The sequence below is a fragment of the Lissotriton helveticus genome, chromosome 5_1 (genome assembly GCF_964261635.1).
Source record: "Lissotriton helveticus chromosome 5_1, aLisHel1.1, whole genome shotgun sequence".
NCBI lineage: Eukaryota > Metazoa > Chordata > Amphibia > Caudata > Salamandridae > Lissotriton > Lissotriton helveticus.
In genome coordinates, this window is record NC_136065.1 from 1,664,486,570 (window position 1) to 1,664,509,921 (window position 23,352).

At 46.2% G+C, this 23,352-nt stretch overlaps 1 protein-coding gene across 1 annotated transcript in view; it reads right to left on the reverse strand.

Moving 5' to 3' along the window:
• Positions 1 to 23,352, reverse strand: part of HAUS4 (HAUS augmin like complex subunit 4) — a 288,206-nt gene that overhangs the window by 183,260 nt on the left and 81,594 nt on the right. The gene's annotated exons all lie outside the window — the stretch shown is intronic.

The window sequence follows — 23,352 nt, forward strand, 5'->3', positions numbered from 1 at the left end:
CTGCACCGGCGTTGTGCTGCCACCAGAGGGAGGACGATCCAAGGCTTTCTCTTTTAGACTCATCTCCCTCATTTTCACATCAAACTCAAACTGGAGTTTTCTTTCTTCCAGAGCCATTTTTTTGCTTTCAAGCTCCATTTGGCCCTTCAAATTCAATTCTGCCATCTTGATCTCATGATCCCTGGTTGCCTGTCTGTCTGCCAGCTCCTCTGGCGACAGGCCTCTGCCAAAGCTGTGGACGCTGTCTGGTCGCTCAGGTATCACAGGATCCACAGGCGCATCCCTTGATTCACTCCAGGCTTTCAGGGCCCTGTAGAAATCATCCTTGTTCCTGCACCCTGCATGGGGAACCTTGAACTTCTTTATAAAGCTCCACAGTTCTTTCCTCTTGTAGTCATCCAACTTTGATGGGTCCCATTCTACCTCCAACACCTCAGAGGTCAGGGATTCCGCCCCATCAACGCTGTTTGTGCCAGGCATGCTTGCAACACTAGGGATCTTCTTTTTTTTTAGCAAAATTAAAAATCAAAAAGTCTGTGGCTAAGTTACTGGACTGTAATCACTATGCAATGGTCAGTAGCTAAGGTAAAACACTGCAAATGTAAATTCGCGAATCCTCACCGCTGCGTCCAATGTAGGAAGGGGGAGTCTCTGGTTGGCGCAGTGCAACACTGGCGACAAGCAGGGCCTCTCTCTTCCTCGTCAGGGCTGAGGGTTACCTTCAAGACAACCTCTGCTTACCCTCTAGGTAGTGTGGCTTAAGCAGTCTTAGGCTAATCTCTGGGGCATGTAGGGTTAAACATTTGCAATATCACACCATCACAACCAACCCACCACACAATGACACCAAACTGTATTTGTAAAAATATATGTTCTTTATATAAATCTCAAGCAGGCTTGTAAATACAGTCTTGGTTACTTCAAATGCAGGTTCCAGTTACTCTTTATGAAAAAGGCACAGTTCTTGAATAAATGCGGTCTTTTGGGCCTTCTGCCCAGCGTTAGAAAGGTTCCAGTGTCTTAGAGCGCTTCAAGGCGCTTCCCGCTGTCTCCGCTCTCGAAATGAGTCACCCTTCGGGGCTCGACTCGGGGAGAGGGGGCCGCGGGCCTCGGAGAGCGTCAGGCGGGGCCTCGGGGGCCAAGAGCAGAGCGCGCCTCTGACTCTGGGGCGGCTCGCGCTGCCAAGCAAACAGCAGCGGTGAGGCTCCCGGGGTGCCTGAGGTCAGACCGCGCGGTGCGAGCTCAGATTGCAGGACGCTCGCGCCGCGGAGGGGCAAAGACAGTACCTTTCACTTCTTGTGGTGATCCTCGGAGAGGGCGGCTGAAGGGGGAGCTGTCCCACGTCGCGTTGCTTCCTTGACGGGCGGTGCGAGCTGCGGCTCGAGGCAGCAGGTCACGGGTCACCCAGGGCGGCGGTGCTCGATGGGGCTCAGGTCCTTTTACTCAGTCTTCTCGTCCGTCCTGACGGCGGCGGCTGGGTGTGGCGCAGTGGCAGTACGGTCCCCAAGTGCGGGACGTACCCAGCCAAAGTGCCGATCGCGGTGATGTCCCTTCAGCGGGGCAGCAGGCCAGACGCTGATAGCGAGGGAGATGACAAGGGCGGCAGTCCGTCTTTGCGGGGGAATCCACGGCGCTTGTGCCCAGTAGACTCCGGTGCTTGGACCGGACGGGTCCTCCGTTACTTTGCTCTCGTGGGGCCAGGCGCAGATGCCGTCACGGTGTTCAGGCCAGCGGCGGCTGGGCTTCACGTTGCTATGGCGATCTGCTCACCCACGGTCACGGTGTGCAGGGGGGCTTGATGCTCTCGTCTTCCTCAGACAGCGCTGCAGCGATAAGCAGCACACACAGCAGATGCGTTGGTCAGGGGTTAGCGCTCACTGTTCCTGGAGCGCTGGTCAGGGGGCAAGTTCAGCAGCAAGCCCTTGGAGATCTTTTAGCAGAGTTTGGCACAAAGTTCAAAATAAAGTAAAAGTCTCTTGTAGTCTTTTTCTCTTCCTCTCCTTTGGCAGCAAGGCACCAGACACAGGCCAGAGTCAGCACTCCTCCTTGTAGTCCTTCCAGGTCCTTCTCTTCGGGCAGAGTTTCTCTTGTAGCGCAAACAGGATCTCATTTACAAGGAGCAGGGCTCCTACTTTTATACACAGTTTCTTTTGTTCTCACTGGCCAGGGGGGCCTCTGCATAACTGCTTCAGTCTCTGAGTACTTGTTGTGGGTACTTATGACTTCTGCATTCAGTGTGAGGGCAGGCACATCAGCCGCTCCCCAGGGGGGCGGAGCCGGCATTGAGAGGGCAGGAGTGGCCTGAGCACTTTGTTTACAAGCTTCGGTCCTTCCTGGGCCAGGTGCAGGCTGAGTCATCAGTCGCTCCCCAGGAGGGCGGAGCCAGCATTGTGGTGGCAGGGGCACAGCCTGATGCATCATTCAGGGGAAACTCCCACCACCCATTAAGGGGTCCTCCTGCTAATCACTACCTGTCAACTCCCAGCCCTGTCACTCACACACACCAGACAGTCAGATCCACATCCAAGCAGAGGCGGGCTGAAATGGTTAGGCAAGCAAATGCTAACTTTCTAAAAGTAGCATTTGCAAACACAGGATATTAAAATAAACTTTACTAAAAGAAGTATTTTATCATTCTGAGTTCAGGCATACTAAACACGAATCTCTACCATGTTCCCTGAGCCTGCTGGGATTATAGAGTGTAATAATTCCAGCAGCTCATCTGGCCTAGAAGGGAACAGGTAGCCTTACAATAGTGAAAAACGAATTTGGTAGTAATTCACTATTAGAACATGCCACACACATCAGGGCATGTTCTACCTTACACTACAATGCACCCTGCCCTCAGGCCTACTATAGGGGTGACTAATATGAAGTTAAGGGAAGGTTCAGGGGCTGGCAAGTGTGTGCACTTGCCCAGCCAGGGTGACAGTACCAGACTGCACGCAGGTTCTGCAATGGCAGACCCTAGACACATTCTAAGGCTGCTTCTGTGGGTGGCGCAACCAGCGCTGCAGGCCCACTAGCAGTATTGGCATTCACAAGCCCTGGCACTCCTGGTGCACTTTACTAGGGACTAACGGTAAATCCAATGAACCAATCATGGACATCAATCATATGTACACTTTACAGTAGGGAGCACTTGCACTGCGGCACGGGTTGGCCGTGGCGCAGCGCCCTGAGTAGCAGACACCATCAAAACATTTGAGGCACAACAGCAAAAAGTGGGAGGGAACCTCACGCCAAGGTGCCAGGTCTAACAGGAACCTTCGAGGTGCCCCCTGAAAACCTACCAACCCTCGTTTGGTCTCTGATTGGCTGTATTCAGCCTGCTACCACCACACATCATTCTGGACCCTTGGGTCCGGAGTCCTCTGCTCTAGGAGGCCAGAAACAAAGCACATCCTGTGTGGAGTTGTCACACCTCCTCCCCTAGGATGGGCACACTGCTCGAGAGGGAAGCTTCAAAGGCCTGCTGCCTTTGTAAGACAGCCCCAGCCTCTGCTGCTATCAGCAGCTGGCTTCCACCGATTTAGTGTCCTTACTTTGGAAGGGAGAACCGACGGGAAACTAAGAAAGAATAGAAGGTGGGCCCCCCTTTGCAAATCTACCCCTCAGGTGTGGGAGGTGGAGTTGAGCATACTCTTCAGTCCCCTCCATCTTGAAGATGTGGACCACTCCAATTGCAGCTAGGACTATGCCCCTTCCCACAGTAGGGTGGCATAATATTGGGTGTAGTCACCCCATTGGCCCGTACCTGCTACTCCCCTATACCGCCCCTAAATCTAGTATTTACGGGGATCCCTCAGACGCTGACACTAGTTCCTGCCGACCTAAGAAGAAGTACAAAGAAGACACCATGCAGAAAAGCCTGAAGACACCTACTGACTTGGCCAAAGCCCTACCGGCCTGTCTCAAGCTTCAAAGACCATGCAAAGAATACTGCGCTTGTCCTGCAGCCAGGGGCCTTCAGAATCAGAGGAAGACAGCTTGACCTTTGATTAGGACCAGGAATTCAGAGGACAGCGGTCCTGTCCCCAAGAAATCTACACAGAGGAATCTGCTGCTGTCCAGAACCACAATTCCTGCCAAGTCTGCACCCAATGTCTCTAGCCCATGTCCAGGTAGCCCACTGATACCTAATAATATTGCTGCCTCTGAAAATTGCACAGTGCCGACTTTTGAAAACTAGAAGTATTTCTATACTGAAACGTACTCACCTGATCGTATGAATACTGGTGCCTAAATATATATAAAGTCATGTATACAAATTCCAATCAACATGGATGTAGTTTTTGGGAAAGAAGAAAAAAAGGGGGGAAGAAAATTTCAAAGAATCAATAGCTTAACTCTGCAAGCAAATTTCAAACAAAAATTGTCATTAGAATCATATTATCACGGGAAACATTTGAAATTTAAACTTTACACACTAGGCCATCTGACCCATTAGGTACACTTCACAGATGGTTTAATCTGAATTAACAATGATTGGCCTAACACAATGGTGGTTGACGCGTTTCAAGTTCCCTGTGTAAGGAACTCTCTTCAGGACCTCAGATAGTTCTTAGCTAATTCTCATGTGTATGATAACTTCCATGGTGACATTCATTCACTAGAAAATATTTTTTGAATGTTCTCTGTTTGGTCGCAATGGAGGTTAAAGCTGTCCCTTAGGCTAGTCCTGGGAAAAGCCTAGAAAGTCGCTCTTCTTTGGACGATGTGCCGAATCTCTTGTTTTGGGCGTTGTGCCGGATATCTTGTTAATTTTTGGAGTCAATCTCAAACGGGGCTCCTTCTCATGTCTCCCTCCAACTTGCGTCTTCGCAAACCGTCTGACAGACCCCTAGATCCTCCAACAGCATCAGGGAACAGAATTATACTGGTGGTAGTGGATCATGCCACCAGGTACCCAGAAGCTATTCCACTAAGGACGGTCACTGCCCCTGCAGTTGCCAGAGCCCGCATTAGTATCTTTACTAGAGTGCATTTTCCTAAGGAGGTGGTGTCAGACAGAGGTAGTAACTTAATATCTGGCTACCTGAAAGCCATGTGGGCTGAATGTGGGGTGACCTATAAGTTCAACAAATAACCAGAAACTGCTTAGATGTTATCTAGGGTGGAGCTAGGATATGTAATTTCACTAATGATAGTGATAGCCTGCACTCCTAAAAAGTATACACTTTGTGTCAAATATTTGCAGTGCGTAGTGTTAAACAATGGTGCAGTCCTGAGAGCCTGACTAGCCCCAGTCAGGTATAAAATACAACAACCACATCATTAGGCTAGACAGGTCCTCAGACAAGACGGGCGGGGGAATTGCATGCATTTTTAGGAGCAACCTCTCCGTTACTAAAGTCACCTCCCCCTCCCTCTCCTCCTGTGAACTCCTTTGCCTCGACATCACCAGCGAGGGCAAACAAGTTTGTGCTTTACATCTCATCTATCACCCGCCTGGTGACAATCTGATATTCACCCAACAACTCATGGACATGATCAACTCCAGTGCTGGTCGGCAGACCACCCAAGTCTACCTGGGTGATTTCAATCTCCACTGGAACGATCAGAAAGACGCAGTGGTGAATAGTCTCAAAACGTTCCTTAATGCGCTTGACCTCACCCAAATATGCGATAAACCAACACACGACAAAGGCTCGATACTCGATCTCATCATTGCCAAAGAGAACTCTACACAATTGGAGGCGATTCAACCCTGCGACTGGTCCGATCACCACATTATCACCTTCTTTATCAATGAAAAAGTTAAACCTAACCCAGCTCAACCAATCAAATCCAAAACATGGAAAAGGGACATGAAGAATCTTAACCCCTCTACCCTCCCTCCCCACATCGGCAATCTCCTCCTTCCCCCAGCAGGTGCCTCGGATGTTCAATCACTGATGGACCACTACCATGATTCTATGAATACAATAGTCAATGAAGTCGCCCCACTGCAACTGAAGAGAGTCTCCACCAAAACTTCTAACCCCTGGTATGATGATAGACTCAATGATGACAGGCGTACTATGCGAATGGCAGAGCGCACCTGGAGATCGGACCCTTCAGCACTGCACCTCAAAAGGCTTAAGAACAAGAGAAATGCCTACTTCAGGAAAATAAAGCGCACAAAAGCGGACTTCTTCAGCCGCCAGCTGGACCAAGCAAAAAACAGGCCAAGAAAGCTGTTCGAACTAATCAAGACCCAAACAAAGACACAACCCCTGCAATCAAACAGCACAACAAGCGACACTCCTCACTGTGAAGCCTTCTCTGCTTTCTTTAAGCTAAAGACTGACAACATAAGAAATGACCTAATCATGGATGTAAGTCGATTCCCCAACCACACCAGAATGTCTTACACTCAACCCAAAAACAAGGCATCCTGGCTGTACTTCGATACCTACTCGGAAGAAGCAATACACAAACTGCTCTGCACCTTGAAGCCCTCTAATCACCTCACAGACCCTCTACCTGCTAATGCTGTAAAAGACTTCATTCCCTTGCTCCTCCCTCTCTGGACCAAAATCATCAACAGCTCCTTGCAACAAGGCCTCATTCCGGACTCCCTCAAGGTGGGGCAAGTCACGCCTATACTCAAGAAACCTACAGCTGATCCGTCTGACCTGAACAATTACCGTCCTATCACCAATATCCCCACCCTGGCCAAACTGCTGGAAAAATGTGTCCAACTACAACTAACTAAACACATTGACCAATTTGACCTCCTCAACCCTCATCAATCAGGCTTCCGAGCGAAACATAGCACAGAAACAGCTATGACACACATAATTGATGACGCCCTCCAAATTCTTGATCGCAATGAGTCCTGCCTCCTCATCCTTCTTGACCTCTCGTCAGCATTTGACACGGTCAAACATGAGAACTTGCTGGAGCTGCTTAGCACTAGAATGGGTCTATCGGGAACTGTTCTCAAATGGTTTTCGTCCTTCCTTCACAGCCGGTCACAGAAGTTCAAGATCGACAATGTGCTATCTACACCTGTGCCTGCAGATCTAGGTGTTCCACAAGGATCCTCCCTCTCCCCCACACTGTTCAACCTCGTCATGGAACCGCTCGCCACCTTGCTCCAAGCTTCCAATGTCCAATTCCATATGTACGCCGACGACACACAACTCTACCTAAAGCTACAATCCCCGGAAGATATCAAACATCTGAACTCCACGCTTATTAACACTCAATCTTGGCTGGCCGATAATCACCTCAAACTAAATGCTCTGAAAACCGAGTTCCTACTCATCTCACCCCCGGCGAAAATCTCCACCACCCAAACCTGGCTCAATAACCTATCAGCACTCAATGTCCAACCTACCTTCGTGGATTCGGCGAAATCCCTAGGCATCACACTCGACGCCAAGCTCAACATGCAGCAGCACGTGAGCAAAGCCACAAAAGCAGCTAATTTCCAAATCAACACATTGAGGAAAATTAAACCCTTCCTCCCTGCTGAAGACTTCCAAACTGCGGTACAAGCTTTAGTCATCCCTCGAATAGACTACGGAATTGTGGCCCTCAGCGGACTCCCGCTATCCACAACTGCACCCTTAAGAGCCTCCCTGAACGCTGCAGCGAGACTCATTACTGGCTCAAGAAAACATTCGCACATATCCCCAGACTTAAAGTCCCTAAAATGGCTGCCTTTTGAAGCCAGAATACAGCTAAAAATTGCAGTTATGACACACGCGGCCGTGCACCATAATGCACCCAACTACCTCTCTCAAAAGTTGTCTATATCAGGAGGTTCGAGATCCAACAGAAGTACAAAAAATCTACTCCTGAAACCTCGTAGATTCCGGAAAGAGAAAACATACAAGCGCTCCTTCTCAGGAATGGCACCCAGGATCTGGAATGCGCTCCCTCCTGAAACCAGGCTGATCTCCTCCACTGCACTCTTCAAGAAAGAGGTGAAAACAATCCTTCTGGCTAAGATCTTCTGAACCGTATTGGTGCTGGTTCAGGGACTCTGCATTGCTTTGTATGACTGCTCACCTTTTCCTCTGACACTATACTTCCAACATGATGGTGTCACTACTATTACTTCCAACATGATGGTGTCACTACTACGCTATTCTCTTACTACCGACCAATATTTGATACACGTTGGTTTTCTGATTCACTCTCCCGATGCCCACACTCAGTGTTCACTCTACACTAAGACATTGATATAAGCCATCCACACACCCAAGGTGTACCTGAACAACTCGGTAGTGGGATCAATGACTTGTACCGTTTTATATAATTTGTTTACTTGATTGTATGCTGATTGTATACTGATATGTTTTATGTATGTTATTACTACCCGACCATGTTAGTGACTACTATATTGCTCCCATTATCTCTGTTCACTCCTACTGCCCCTACCCTGTCTTTGTGAAGCGCTCTGATATCTGTAAGGATCCTGTTCGCGCTATATAAAACTTTGAATAAATAAATAAATAAACCAGAAACTGCTTGCATATGAGGACACACTTTTTACATGCCCTTACGGTGCGGTATTGCTTATATACATTATTAGTGCAAAATTAGCACAAAATTAAACTGAAAAAAGATAACTTCAGACGGTTTGCGAAGACGCAAGTTGGAGGGAGACATGAGAAGGAGCCCCGTTTGAGATTGACTACAAAAATTAACAAGATATCTGGCACAAAAAAGATAATTTCAAAATAATCTCCTGCAATCTCTGTTGTTCAGTCCCGATAACATTCCTTATACAGATGCATGGTTGCAAATTCACACCATGTTCTCAATATAAATAAAACATTTTGAAATGTAGACAAAGAATTTTTGAATATTCAAATGACAATCGTTATTTCTCTTGTTTTATTCATTTGATCGTTATCTTCATTGCTTGAGGCAAAACATTTTTACAATTCCCAATGCATTTCGGTGCAACACCTTCGTCAGGGGAATACTACAATTGAAACTGTGCAATTTTTAAGAAACAAAACTCTCTTCTATCTTTAAATACATGCATAAGGTATAACACAAGGCTTTCAGGACACCACCAGTGGTCACATCAATAAAAAACAAGCATTTGCAATGCAATAGGTCTCGCAGTTACGAGAGTTTCAGCTATTGGCATTGTAAATAACAATGCCTTTTATTTATGTTTAAAAAGAAACAGGCATTATTATTTGCAATGTCGATAGCTCAAACTTGGGTAAATGCGAGACCTACTGCATTGCAAATTCTTGTTTCTAGGGTGCCAGAGCCTATTTCTGATGCCAATCCAACCCTGTGCAAGTGTACCCGTCTGTGGGGGGAGGACACAAGAGCACCGGAGGCATCAGACAGCTGGGAGGAGTCACGGTCGGTAGGTGAGTGGCTGCTGCACTCAGCGCTCCTCTACTGGGGCCCAGGGGGCTGTGTTGTTAATGTTTATATACTTGAAACACCACTTGCCTTGAGGCCTTGACTATTGGAGGAAAATAAATATTCTTGTGCCTTGCTCTGAGCAAGAAGAGTGTGAAAACACAGGCCTGTGGGTGGTCAAGAACCCACTAGCATGTTCAGCAGGTGGTACTGCACAGACAGGTAGTTTCAACATGCGGAGCTCTAGCTATACACCCAACTTGGTAGCCACCATGGCTCCTATTATAACTAGCTAATTTTCTGGAATTTAGAAAACAAAATAAAAAAAACAAAATAATAAAAACAAATTAACACATTCACTATCATTTCTGTGAAGAATACGTAGTCCTATTCATATTTAAACAAGTAATGGCCGCGCGGCCGTGAGAGTGACACGGGCGCGCGGTGCGAAAGCGAAAAGGAAACCAGTGGTGCGCGTGCACCACAGAGGAGCGGGGCGAGGGAGCGCGGCAGCGAGGCGAACTCGCTCTACAGCGCGTGTTAGACACGGATGGGAATGGGCAGAGCAAAGGCGGCCTTTGCCCAATTGCATGCCTTTTTTTTTTTTTAAACACGCGAAATCCAATGGCTGCCGGCAAAAGCAAGACCACATGCACGAGCGTGTGGTCAGCTTTCAAAACCCCCTACATAAGGTCTCAGTGCAGCGCACTGCAATGCTAGGCGCGAGATCTAAAAAAGTAATAAGTAAGAGTGAAAGTGAAAATACACATGGAAATGAGTGCACATGTTTATTCTATTCATTGCCCTCAGTGATCAGAATCACGTACTGTGCACATTGTTGCATCACTTGTTGAATGAAATAAAAGTGTATGCACTTAATATAACCCAGTATAAGTGCAGCTGTGCCTGCTCAACGAAATATAGATCAAAAGGGTGTGCCAATTTGACAAATTATGAACACGCGACCGTGCTACCAAAAACGCTCACCTTCGCCGAAGCTAAAATGCTTAGATGTTTAACAGGAGTCTGAAAAAAGAGATGAAACCTGGGTTATGAGCCACGTACATAATTGTATGCGTGCGTCTGTTTCAATATGAGAACCCGCTGGGTATCTGTACTTACAGTTCACTTTAACTATCTATCCGTGCTCCCACCACACACTCAGGAAGGAAGTCAACCAAAGGCTACATGCCACCACACTCATTCAGTACCATAAGGTTAAGTGCATACCGAGAGGACTAAGCATATCATTACGACCAATGCTTTTTAAATTCAATAAGCCTTTTATGACTAGATGGTATGCAATACTCAACAAGTGTTCTTTAGATCTTATATTGTTGATTATAGAAGAGCTGTCAAGCATTCTCAAAGAACTTGAGACAGAGATTCAGGATTTAAAAACGGACTCATCCACAATGATGAGTGCTGATGAGCTAGAGAAGACTCTTAATGATTAAATGTAAAGCTTGACGAACACGCAAAAGAGGTACATGAGGGTAAGTTACGCAAATTTAAACGGGATATGATAGATTACAAGCTAGATGAAGTGTACACTTGGGCTGATGCATATGCACAAAGACGCACATTTAGGAAACCGGATGCATCTACATCCGAAGAGAGCATAGCTACTGAGCAGGACACATTACCCACTCGTCCACCGATAGGGTTTACCCCTAGGGGTGTTGAGACGGTGGAGAGTACAGCAGGTAGTAGTTGTGCATCAAAACAGTATTTTTAGAGACGGGCCAAACATCCAACCATCCACCAGAAGATCAACAGGCAGGAAACTCAAAGGAACAAGGAGGGGACCAGGGCGCAAAAAAAAAAAACAGAACAGTGCACGTCGGAACCCAAAGAGGAACTAATTATGAATATTTCAGGTATAGAATTGACACCAATCGAAAGAGCTGTTTTAAACAAGGGTATGTCCTTTGTCCCAACATACAATACCAATGAACTAGAAACTGAGGTGGCACTATTTAAATGTATGCGTAAACTGAGGTTACGGTGGTTTTGTTCACCATGTAATTCAAGACACACCCTTCTGCACGGGAGTCCAAAAAGATTTTTAAACCCGAGAGTACTTTTATGTCCCCAATCTCACATAAGTCTATTGAATTATTTTAACTCCTGATCACGAAAGATTTGACAACGATACACCAAAAACATTACAGGCGAAAGAACTTAACTCAAAAAGAGTTGGCGACTTTACCAAAATTGGCAACTAATGAGAAACTCACGTTCCAACCCTCCGACAAGGGCGGAGCCTTGGTTGTAATGAACACAACATATTATGAATCTAAAGTGGACCAACATGTTTTGGACACTAACACCTATATAGCCTTAGAAACACTTCCAACAAATGCATCCCAGACCATTTTATCACATATTTTGACCAAAGCTAAAGATCTAGGATGGATAGATGACAATACTTTTTTTTAACGCCAGATTACCCTGAACGACCGCATATATATATGCTACCTAAAATGCATAAAAACTCACATGATCCCCCATTCCGCCCTATTGTGACGGGATGTGGGTCTATACATGAGCCACTGGGAAACATTTTTAAATTACGATTTATAACCTTCGATACAAAGTTGGGTAACATATGTTCAAGATACCACTGACTGTCCGAACAAATTGCAAAATGTGAAAATACCAATAGATGATATGATCTGGTTGAGTACCATTGGTGTATCGGCCCTATATTCGTCAATCCCACATAGTGAGGGAATAGACGCGGTGGAGTGTATTCTGTTAAAACATGATTATGAAGAGTCATTAAACAGTCTTTTGCTAGAACTTTTACATTTTAGCCTTTATCACAGCTATTTTATATGGAAGGATCGATACTTCTTGCAAAAGACAGGTACCTCTCTGGGTTTTACGGGGGCACCCACATATGCAAATATCTTTATGGCCAAATTTGAGGACACAAATATTTTGCATAACAACTTGTGGACGAGCCATTTACTAATGTACTTTCGGTACATTGATGACATTTTGGTCCTGTGGAGTGGCCCACAGAAACAATTGGAAAAGGATCTAGAAGCTTTGAATATCTGTCATTCCCAAACTAACTGCACACATTCCATGAGTACCACAACCATCAATTATTTGGATTGAGGAAAAAGAAGTAATCTGGTTACTAAAGTAAACAAAAAACCACGGATAAGAATAATGCACTGCACTTCAACAGTTTTCACTCACCCACTCTCAAAAACCATTTACCATTGTCACAATTCATCAGAATAAAGAGGATAAGTTCAGATGAGAACCAGGGCCTAGCAGATATTGAGGACTTATCACATCAATATAGTATGAGAGGTTATCCACACAAGGTGTTCGAGACAGGAAAACAAAAAGTCTCTGTTCTAGATCGCAAAGACCTTTTAAAAATACCGGTCAAATCAACATCCACAAGGGAAGTCTGTGTTCTAAAATATTGCAGCACCAGCAATAAAACATAACATTCAGAAACGTTGGGAAATTATTGAGCAGGAGAATGATTTCAAACAAGTATGTTTGGCACATCCATCTTCGCATATTCAAGGTAAAAAAATACAAAGGAACTTCTAAAAAAAAGCAGTATAAAATAATTGGAGACTGGGAACCAGGGAATGCGCAAGTGTCACAACTGCGGTCACTGTGGGAATGTAATAGTAGGCGATAGATAACTTTGCACATCCACACACAGGACAAAGGATTAAGTTAAAACACACATTAGACCGTAATACAAGTATGGTAATATATGCTATAAAATGCCATATGGGCTCGTGTACGTTGGACGTACCACTAGAAAGATTAAGGTACGAATAACCGAACACAAAAGTATGATTAGAACGGCTAATATTAAGTCATGTCTAGCATCACACGGGGGGGGGGAAACATACCATACCACAGTTACCCTTTACCATACTAGAGAGTGTGTTAGTGTCACCACATGTTGATGCCAATAGACATCTCGCACTAAGAGAAACATATTGGATACATTCTTTTAAAACGCTTACTCCTTGTGGACTGAATGATAAAATTGAATTTACTTGTTTCTTATGAGGAAAATATTGGCATGTAACTGTATTTTTGTAACACATCTTTCTTCTGATTCATTGCACATGTGAAACTAAACACGCAGAATGACATAGCAAGTTTGGCATCTTTTGATATGTAACACATCTATATAACTGCTTTTCATGTAGGGTTTCCATGAACACTAACAAGGGGGCTGTCGCCACATTGTAAGTCAATTTTTGAGTCTTAATTCGCTCATATTAACTTAGCTGCGAGCTACTAATGCTTGAACGCATTTTACTCAGGTATTTCTTTCATTTTCATGATTGGATTGTGACCATAACACAGCTTTACTTTTGTCACTATTTTATTTTTATTTTAAGCTTGGAGAGACCTCTCAAAGAGCCTAAACAAGGCATAGTGGACAAAGTTCTTGGCCTAAGTTATAGGATGGCTGAATACTTGGAAAATAAAACATCTAAAAATCTTGAGGCCAGCTAGGAGCTGCAGGTGCTGTGGTATGACCAAAAGGCTGTACTAGTGGATTTTCAACCAGGGCAGAAGGTGTGGGTTTTGGAGCCTGTAGCTCATAGGGACCTCCAGGACAAAAGGAGTGGGCCCTAACCCATCCTTGAAAGAAAAGGGGAGGTCACCTATCTGGTGGATCTTGGCACTTGCAGGGATCCCAAAAGTGTCATCCATGTAAACCTCCTTAACTCCTACCATTACAGGGCTGATGTAGGCAAGCTGATGGTCACAGAAGAGGATCAGGAAGAAAAGAGGGAACTTCTTCCAGACCTCTTTTCTAACAACCCTAAAGATGGGTCAGTAGAGTGATATGTCTTATCAGACACACTCTCTGCCCAACAGCAGGTTGACTGCAGGCAAGTCCTGCATCAGCATACTGAGCTCCTTTTTTGACTACTGGTCGGAAAAAATGGTGTATACACGATGTGCACACTGGGGACAGCTTCCCGGTCAAAAATAAAATATACAGGCAGTCTGACCAAGTCAAAGAGAGCACCAAAGCTGAAGTAAGCAAGATGCTGGAATTGGGAATCATTGAACCCTCGGAGAGCCCATAGGCCAGTCTAGTTGGTCTAGTCCCCAGGCCTCATTCCAAGGGTGGAAACCTCCCCTGCATTCCGCAAGCGATTGTGTGCAAGTGGGCCAGGCGCCCTAGTCCAAAATGGAAGCATGGTGGCGGAACAGGTGGCAGCTGGCCTGCTCTTTTTTTGGTTTTTTCCCCAAATGTTTTTTTATTGAGACATCATAATATAATGCAGCATATTTCCATGACAATTGTAGCAACAACATTAACATCTCGCTTTTTTCTCTTTCACTAATCCTACTTATCACAAAAATTATGAAAACGTAATGTAATTACCAGAATACCCCCCGCCACACACACACACACACACACACACACACACACACACACACACACACACACACACACACACACACACACACACACACGGCTGGATATGTCTATTTGAAGCTGGGCCCAATCATTTATCTTCCCCAACTTTTCTGACACGTCAATCCCCTCTGTAACTGAAAGGTAGGGGATTAAAGGCTTGTAAATTAGAGTTTTACAATTAGAAGTACGGTGATTAGAGGGGAGTTAAAGAAATCATGTCACCTATCCTTGGTCTCTGGCTTACTTACAACCAGGCCTAGTACCTTTGCCAAAGCTGGAGGTGCAGAGATGGGTGTAGGACAGTAAACAGTGGCTGATGAGGGGGGCAGAAGGACACAGAAGCTGCAGGTACAGGGAGTATATAAGGAGAAGGTTGAGGGAGCACATAGCTCGGCTACAAGGAGCAGGTGGGGCTTAGAAAGGCTGCAAAAAAAGCCAGGAAACATTAAGTTGCTACCGTCATCTGGTGTCATAACCTTGCAGTACCATGTCAGTGTTAGCTCCCACCCTTGCTATTACTGGGAAAAGCTTAAAACAACATGTGCTTGAGAGAATTAGTGGTCATGTTTAAGTTTGTCAAAGATGTATAATGGCATGACTAACTTCCTGAAGACACTGCAGGCTAAATGATGGTTGTGTAGGTGCATGATGGTGTGTTTTTGTATACGATAGTGAATGATACCTGCATAAATGATGCTGGGTGTTTGGATGTACAATTATAAGCTTGGGTATAAGATGATTGCAAACACAACAGTGATGGACAGAATGTGGATCAATGTCACACATTCACCCCAGTCCAAAGATCTGGGCCCAAATCCATCGTTTTTCCACTCCACACCACCCTGGGTTAGACAATGGCGATATGCAAAACAGCGCTGACCCTGTGCCCCATGGGAACAGTCCAGTCCGAACTACAAAAGCCATGTCCTTCCCAGAACGGAATCAAGCATCCGAGGACCGGCCCGGTTTCGAGGTAACACCTCTCATCAGCCCGGCTAGCTTGACTCCAGTGGTGTGGAGTGCCTGGGACTCACGTCTGAGCATCCCCAGTACACTTAGAGCGGTAATTGCAAACACAACAGTGATGGACAGAATGTGGATCAATGTCACACATTCACCCCAGTCCAAAGATCTGGGCCCAAATCCATCGTTTTTCCACTCCACACCACCCTGGGTTAGACAATGGCGATATGCAAATCAGCGCTGACCCTGTGCCCCATGGGAACAGTCCAGTCCGAACTACAAAAGCCATGTCCTTCCCAGAGAGAAGAGAGGTGTTACCTCGAAACCGGGCCGGTCCTCGGATGCTTGTTTCCGTTCTGGGAAGGACATGGCTTTTGTAGTTCGGACTGGACTGTTCCCACAAGGCACAGGGTCAGCGCTGATTTGCATATCGCCATTGTCTAACCCAGGGTGGTGTGGAGTGGAAAAACGATGGATTTGGGCCCAGATCTTTGGACTGGGGTGAATGTGTGACATTGATCCACATTCTGTCCATCATTGTTGTGTTTGCAGTTACCGCTCTAAGTGTACTGGGGATGCTCAGACGTGAGTCCCAGGCACTCCACACCACTGGAATCAAGTTAGCCGGGCTGAAGAGAGGTGTTACCTCGAAACCGGGCCGGTCCTCGGATGCTTGTTTCCGTTCTGGGAAGGACATGGCTTTTGTAGTTCGGACTGGACTGTTCCCACAAGGCACAGGGTCAGCGCTGATTTGCATATCGCCATTGTCTAACCCAGGGTGGTGTGGAGTGGAAAAACGATGGATTTGGGCCCAGATCTTTGGACTGGGGTGAATGTGTGACATTGATCCACATTCTGTCCATCATTGTTGTGTTTGCAGTGGGTATAAGATGATGGCTGCATTTTTAAAAAAAAAATTTTTAAGGGTTTTATTAAAGAAAACGAGAAATTTACATATATCGGGTGTCATACATAGACTACAATTTTGCGATAGGTGAGCGAAGAAATCAATGTGAAAAATTCAATTCAGAGGAGTATGCAATGTCAACCAAGTTTGGTACATCAATAAAGAGAAGTACGATCAACAATCTAGCAAAGTAGCAGCCAGCAGGGCTCACCCACCCATAGTTCAGGATAATGAAGATCAAGTCAGACACCCCACTACATAAGAAATCAATACAGGATAAACAACCCGTCTCTCGTAAAAGAAAAAAGGAAAGAAAAAAAAGGCCATAGAACTAAACAAAGGCAAAATAACAAACCCCTCCCCGATCCCCCCCACCCTGCACCCCTGCAATGGCTACGGCCCATCCCCACTAACAGTGTGCCTGTCACCCCGGAACTAGACCTAAAAGAAGGAAAAAGAAAGAGTGGAGGAGGAAATATCAAACAGGCCCCCGGTCTCCCTTACTCCCCACCAGTAGCAACCCGCCCCTACACGTATCCAGAATAATACAATGCAGCGATAAAAGTCAGACGGGGGGAGCTTGTAAGAACCACCCAACTCCTGCGCTAGTATAGGTTACAAATCCCGTATCAAATGAAGTCATTGTGCAAACCCATCCAGTCAAAGTCAACCCTGGCCACTGCGATTTTTCATGCAAGCCCTGTCCGCTCGATCCGCCATCCCAATAAAAAATATCAATATGTTGAGAAAGTTCAAAGTCAGTATGGAAGGATTGAGGCCAGGATAATAGTACACAAAGTCTAAGAGTCAAACGATGTCCGCTGTCCACCAGAGATAAATCGCTAGAGCGTATTTGAACCATCCAGGAGCAAAAGGGTGAGGTAACAATCCTACAGTCACTGGAGAACTCATTCTGAAATATAAGATCATCCATGTCCATCTGGGGCGGCATCGGCATAGAGCATGATGTGGATTCGATAGTCCGGGGCTTGCTAGCCGTCGTTCGGGGGTCGACAAAAGATACAAAGTCTGGCTTCAGCGCGGGGCCCTCCGTCTCAGACGCTTCCTGCTCCGCGGGTAAAACAGCGTGTTCTAGAACCAACAAAGGGTCGGAGTCCGGTCTCCGGCAGATGATATCAGCCGCTACGACCATCCTCTGGATGATGGCGGTGACCTGTGAATGGAGCTCCCCAATGGCGGCCATTACAGTATGCAGCGACGGTATACATTCCACCCGCTCCATCGCCCCTCGCAAAGCGACCAAGCAGGTCTCTGAACCCCGGAGGTCGACTACTCCGGGGCACCAGGCACAGGCAAATCCGATGACAACTGTGGGCACTCTCAAAAGCGCGATCTCAACATCTCAACACCGTCGCCGCCAGTGAGGAACCAAGCCCGTCAAGCGGATCCCCGACCACAGCAACCGATGCGTCACGCCGCCTTAGCTGCGAGATAAAACTGCCACCGATCCACCATCCGAAACGGACAAGTAATACTCCACTTCGGGAGACCGGACACCACTCACGTCCCGCAGCCGATGTTATTCAACTCCAACCCATCATGAGGTACTGTGGTGTCTGCTTCTAACTTGCTGCTCAGCCAGTGGATGCGTGTAGAATGTTAGTATGAGTGAAGATGTCAGAGTGTTGGATGCCTGGGTGAGTCTCAGTTGAGTGTTGGGCTGAACAGCAAGGAGGCTGCTCCTGTTTGGGTTTGTTACTTCCTTCATTCTTATCATCTTACATCCTACTTGAATAAACTACTTAAAGATACCACTTGGACCGGACTTTCTCTCATTCACACTGGCAACAATCAAGAAAGAACCTACATGCGTTTGTTAAAGATTACTAAAGTTTTAAAACAACTCCAAGGTACGATTCTTCTAACTACAAATTAAGGATTTTAAGTTTACTGGAACCCTGTGAAGCCCAACAGTGACCTACCATCGGTCGCCCACAACACCTACGTGCCAGTTCCTGCTGTATTCGCCCACAACTCCAGTTTGCCGCTTCACTGCCTACTTGCTTTGCTGCCTCTCAGTCTCTGCTTCACTTCGTCTTATCTGCCTGCTGTAAACTGCCTGGGAGTGTTCCACCTGTTTGCGTGCATGGAACCTGTTACTACTGCCTTGCTGTCTTTGGACATCGTCTACACTGCGAGTATCCAGTGCTTCAAACTCCCGCTACCCACTGCACCAGAATTTCATTCACCCTGCTCCGGTCCTCATGGTAAAGACCCCTACGTTGGTGCATGCTATAACCTGCCGTCCGTTTGCTTAATCAAGAGCGTCAGTAAGACTTATTTGTTTAACAATTCTTCTGCTTTTTGCATTTATCAACCACTTTTTTTTCCGTAGTTCCATATATTGGCAGTGAGTTATTTATTTACTTACTTAATAATTTCTTCTGACATTGTTTGGGATGTGCCTCACTATGGCAGTTTAACTGCCTCTGACACACTTTCAAATAGTCGCTCGAGCACACACAAAGTCCGCTCGCGCTCTTACTGTCTGTCATTCCTGCTACCTCGCGACTCCTGCCTTCATGTCTCTGTAACGATTCTCTTCAGCGTCACTGCCGCTGCTCGGCAATCCTTGGAGCTTCCTTCTACTTGAGCCACCCTTCCTTACGTCATTTTACGGGCCGTCATTTTGCGCTTCCACTGGAACTCTGCACTGATCGAACTCCTCTCCTATCAACACGCATCCGCCAAACATGCCAACCACGTTTTTTGAAGTTTTCCTTCGCCATTTCAATTATTGTTCAATCGATTGGTGATATACAATTTTTGTCCTCAAAGCACGAAGACCCTGAGTACAGCTTTTGCAGTTGTATTGACTATCTAACAGTGTCACCTAGCGGACATCCACCATGACTCTACCTCTACAAGAAAATAAAGTTTTAGACACTTTAAATATGCTTCCTCCAGTGTTTTAGCTTGCATGAACTTTCCTGCCGTCATCCGTCACCTCGCAAGGTACTGTTTCATTTCGCTTTAACTCGTCAGCTGCATACTACCATGACTACAGTGAACACTGTATTTGTTTTATCTTATTATTTTCTTATAACCTTGCTCAAAGTTTAAAATGTCTATAATTTTTCATGCAAAATATATTGCCTACTTGCACTTCCTTGGGTTCATGCATTTTACGCTGATATTAATTTGTCACCTATTATTGTGTTGGGCTGAGCAGCAAGGAGACTGCTCCTGTTGGGGTTTGTTACTTTCTTCATTTTTATCATCTTACATCTACTTGAACAAACTACTTAAAGATACCACTTGGAACGGACTTTCCTTCATTCACAACAGGTACCTTGGAAGTTCTATTCCATTGCTTTGATCAGCTAGCAGTTCCTTCTCCATATTCCGGCCTCCCACACACCACTGGGTGGTGTATTGCAGAAGCCATGCCAAGTATTGGAGCCTAATGTCTGGGAGGTCGAGGCCTGCCAATTCTCTATCAAGCTAATGTCCGAGACGTTGGAGTAATTGGGTTCCTGTCCTGTGGACATGTTGGTTACTCGTTAATCCCTAGTTGAATTGTATCCTTGAATGTTTTTATTTTTTCAATAATATATGCATTCAACACATTGCAAAATTCCATGGAAGGAGTAATCAATATGGACCCTTCGGTTTAGAACGTTCTGAAACTATTTTAAATGTCCTCAGATTAGCAGAGCGCAATATTTTATTTGTGGAGAAAAAAACAAGAGACTTTGTTTACAGTAGTAGGGATTTATAATGCTTCAAGCTCTTTTTAATGAGGATCTTGCCGGGGCATAATCTCTGCACCATTTCTGTTCTAGCTGGCAAAGTTTTAACTTAGTGAGTTTAAAATCCTTTGTGAACCACGAGGCAGACTCGGAACAGCTGAAGGTGTTAGAATTAAGCAGAGAGGCATGTGGCATAACCAAAAGGATAAATTACTGCTCTATTAAAAGGACAGAAGCAGGCATTGAAGCCAGAAGAGTGGTACGAAAACTGTCCATGTTCACTCTAGACCAGTTATCTAAATATTTGTTTAAACTGGATTTATGGTTGTATTGCATCCCTTCCAAATAAAATTTAATGAGACAATGGTCAACCAAATTTAAGGTAGGACTGTTAAATTTGTTAATGAAAGATTCACTGTCCAAACATGGTCGAGGGTATGATCATTACCAGTTATTGATAATTCTTTTTTTGTTCTTTAGCTCAAGGTGATCGCTTACAAGCTTACTTTTCCTTGACTTAGCTTTAATCTACTGGTAAGGAAGTAAACAATTGAGGGGCTGATCAATTTGTTTTAAATTGTGCCATTTTGCTGCAGATTTCCGACACTGTGCAATAGAATGTATCGATGGACAGTTCTGTGTTACTAAAGTTCTACTTAGTTTCACGTTAGCTAATAGCAACTCAGCTTCCATGTTTAAAGCTACAAGCAGTTTTTCTTCGACTATATTCATATAGGTCTGCATAAGTTTCATTTTTTAAATGACAGTCTCCAGTTACATGAACTTCGATAAAGAATAACGAATGAGGACACCATTATATAGGACAGATTTCACCTAGCAGCACTGACAGCTGATGGGGTGTGTGCCTGGTGAAAGCGTGCATTGGCGGCTGGGGATGTGTGCGCCTGGTGGAAGCATGCACTGACGGCTGGTGGTGTGTGTGCCTGGTGGAAGCGTGCACTGACGGTTGGTGGTGTGTGTGCCTGGTGAAAGCGTGCACTGGCGGCTGGTGGTGAGTGTGCCCGGTGAAAGCGTGCACCGACGGCTGGTGGTGTGTGTGTGCCTGGTGAAAACGTGCACTGGTGGCTGGTGGTGTGTGCCTGGTGGAAGCGTGCACTGATGGCAGGTAGCGTGTGACGGCTGGTAGTGTGTGTGCCTGGTGAAAGTGTGCACTGACGGCTGGTGGTGTGTGTGTGTTCCTGGTGGAAGCGTGCACTGACGGCTGGTGGTGTGTGCCTGGTGGAAGCGTGCACTGATGGCAGGTAGCGTGTGACGGCTGGTAGTGTGTGTGCCTGGTGAAAGTGTGCACTGACGGCTGGTGGTGTGTGTGTGTTCCTGGTGGAAGCGTGCACTGACGGCTGGTGGTGTGTGCCTGGTGGAAGCGTGCACCAACTTCTGGTGGTGTGTGTGCCTGGTGGAAGCATGCACTGGTGGCGTGTGTGTCTGGTGGAAACATGCACTGGTGGCTTGTGGTGTGTGTGCCTGGTGGGAGCGTGCACTGACGGCTGGTGGTGTGTGTGTGCGCCTAGTGGAAGCGTGCACTGACGGCTGGTGGTGTGTGTGCCTGGTGGAAGCGTGCACTGGCGGCTGGTGGTGTGTGTGCCCGGTGAAAGCGTGCACTGACTGCTGGTGGTGTGTGTACCCGGTGAAAGCGTGCGCCGACGGCTGGTGGTGTGTGTGCCCGGTGAAAGCGTGCACTGACGGCCGGTGGTGTGTGTGCCTGGTGGAAACGTGCACTGACGGCTGATGGTGTGTGTGCCTGGTGAAAGCGTGCACTGACGGCTGGTGGTGTGTGCCTGGTGGAAGGGTGCACCGATGGCTGGTAGTCTGTGACGACTGGTGGTGTGTGTGCCTATTGAAAGTGTGCACTGACGACTGATGGTGTGTGTGCCTGGTGGAAGCAGAAGCATTCACAGTGATAGAAGAAAGAAATGAAACTGACGAAGAGGAGGGGGAGAAGGGAGGGAGAGTGCGAGCAGAGGAGCATGATTCACAGCCAGAAGACACAAATGAAGCTGACCAGGAGGGAGGGGGAAAAGGGAGGGGGGTAGTGCAAGCAGAGGAGTCTGATTACAGCAATAAAAGGACAGATGGCACTTCCTGACTTTCCGGTACGCTGTTGGTACTAGTCCAGGACTATGCACTGCGGCCCTTATCAAGGAGGCCCTGACATCATATCGGTGTCGCTACTGAGCGACGCAACTCGGATTCACGGTTGCTTTTGGAACAAATTTGACGTTGACACTTTCGTTGCACACCATACATGCCCTGACGAAGTTCATTTAATGAACGAAATGCGTTGGCTGATGTTTGTGTCTATGCATTTGGATATACCTAAATAAAGATCTTTTTCATGAAGAAACTGATCAAGCTTCATTACTTCCTTAATAGCACCCTGGGAGTGCACCGCTCCATTGTTTTCACAGTTTTTGTTTCCCGGCCAAGGGTTGCATCCTTCAACGGCGGATGCAGGAGCTGTGTGCACACTGTATAACCACTGATATTTAAGTTACTATTGTGGAACAGTTTGAGGTCAGTGCGGCATCTGGAGTCCGCCATTGTTGCTTTGTTGGCAAAACAAAGATGACAGCTGTGCACAAGCTCGTGAACGCAAGCTGTAGGCCAGCAAAAGCCTCTGGTGGCACTTTTAAAAGCCACTTACTAAATGTTTCGAAGAGGCGCGACCTAAAAAGAACGGCTAACCATGATAACACTGATATACGGCAGGGCCACTGGAATTATGCTGCAGGGGAGGGCCAAATTATGCAGCAGGGTTGGGTAAATTATGCAGCATGAAAAGGCAAATTATGCTGCATAATACAACACATTTTGTGATAGTATCACTTCATTATTTTGTCACTATAACACTTGTTTTTACAGTCTGGGCATTGGTTCCACCTCATTAGGACCAGTTTAACACCCAAATATAGGAATAAGCAACAAAAAGGTGATCAGTCAACCTTTCCAAAGGCTACTGTGCGGCAACACGTGTCGCTGCATTTTTA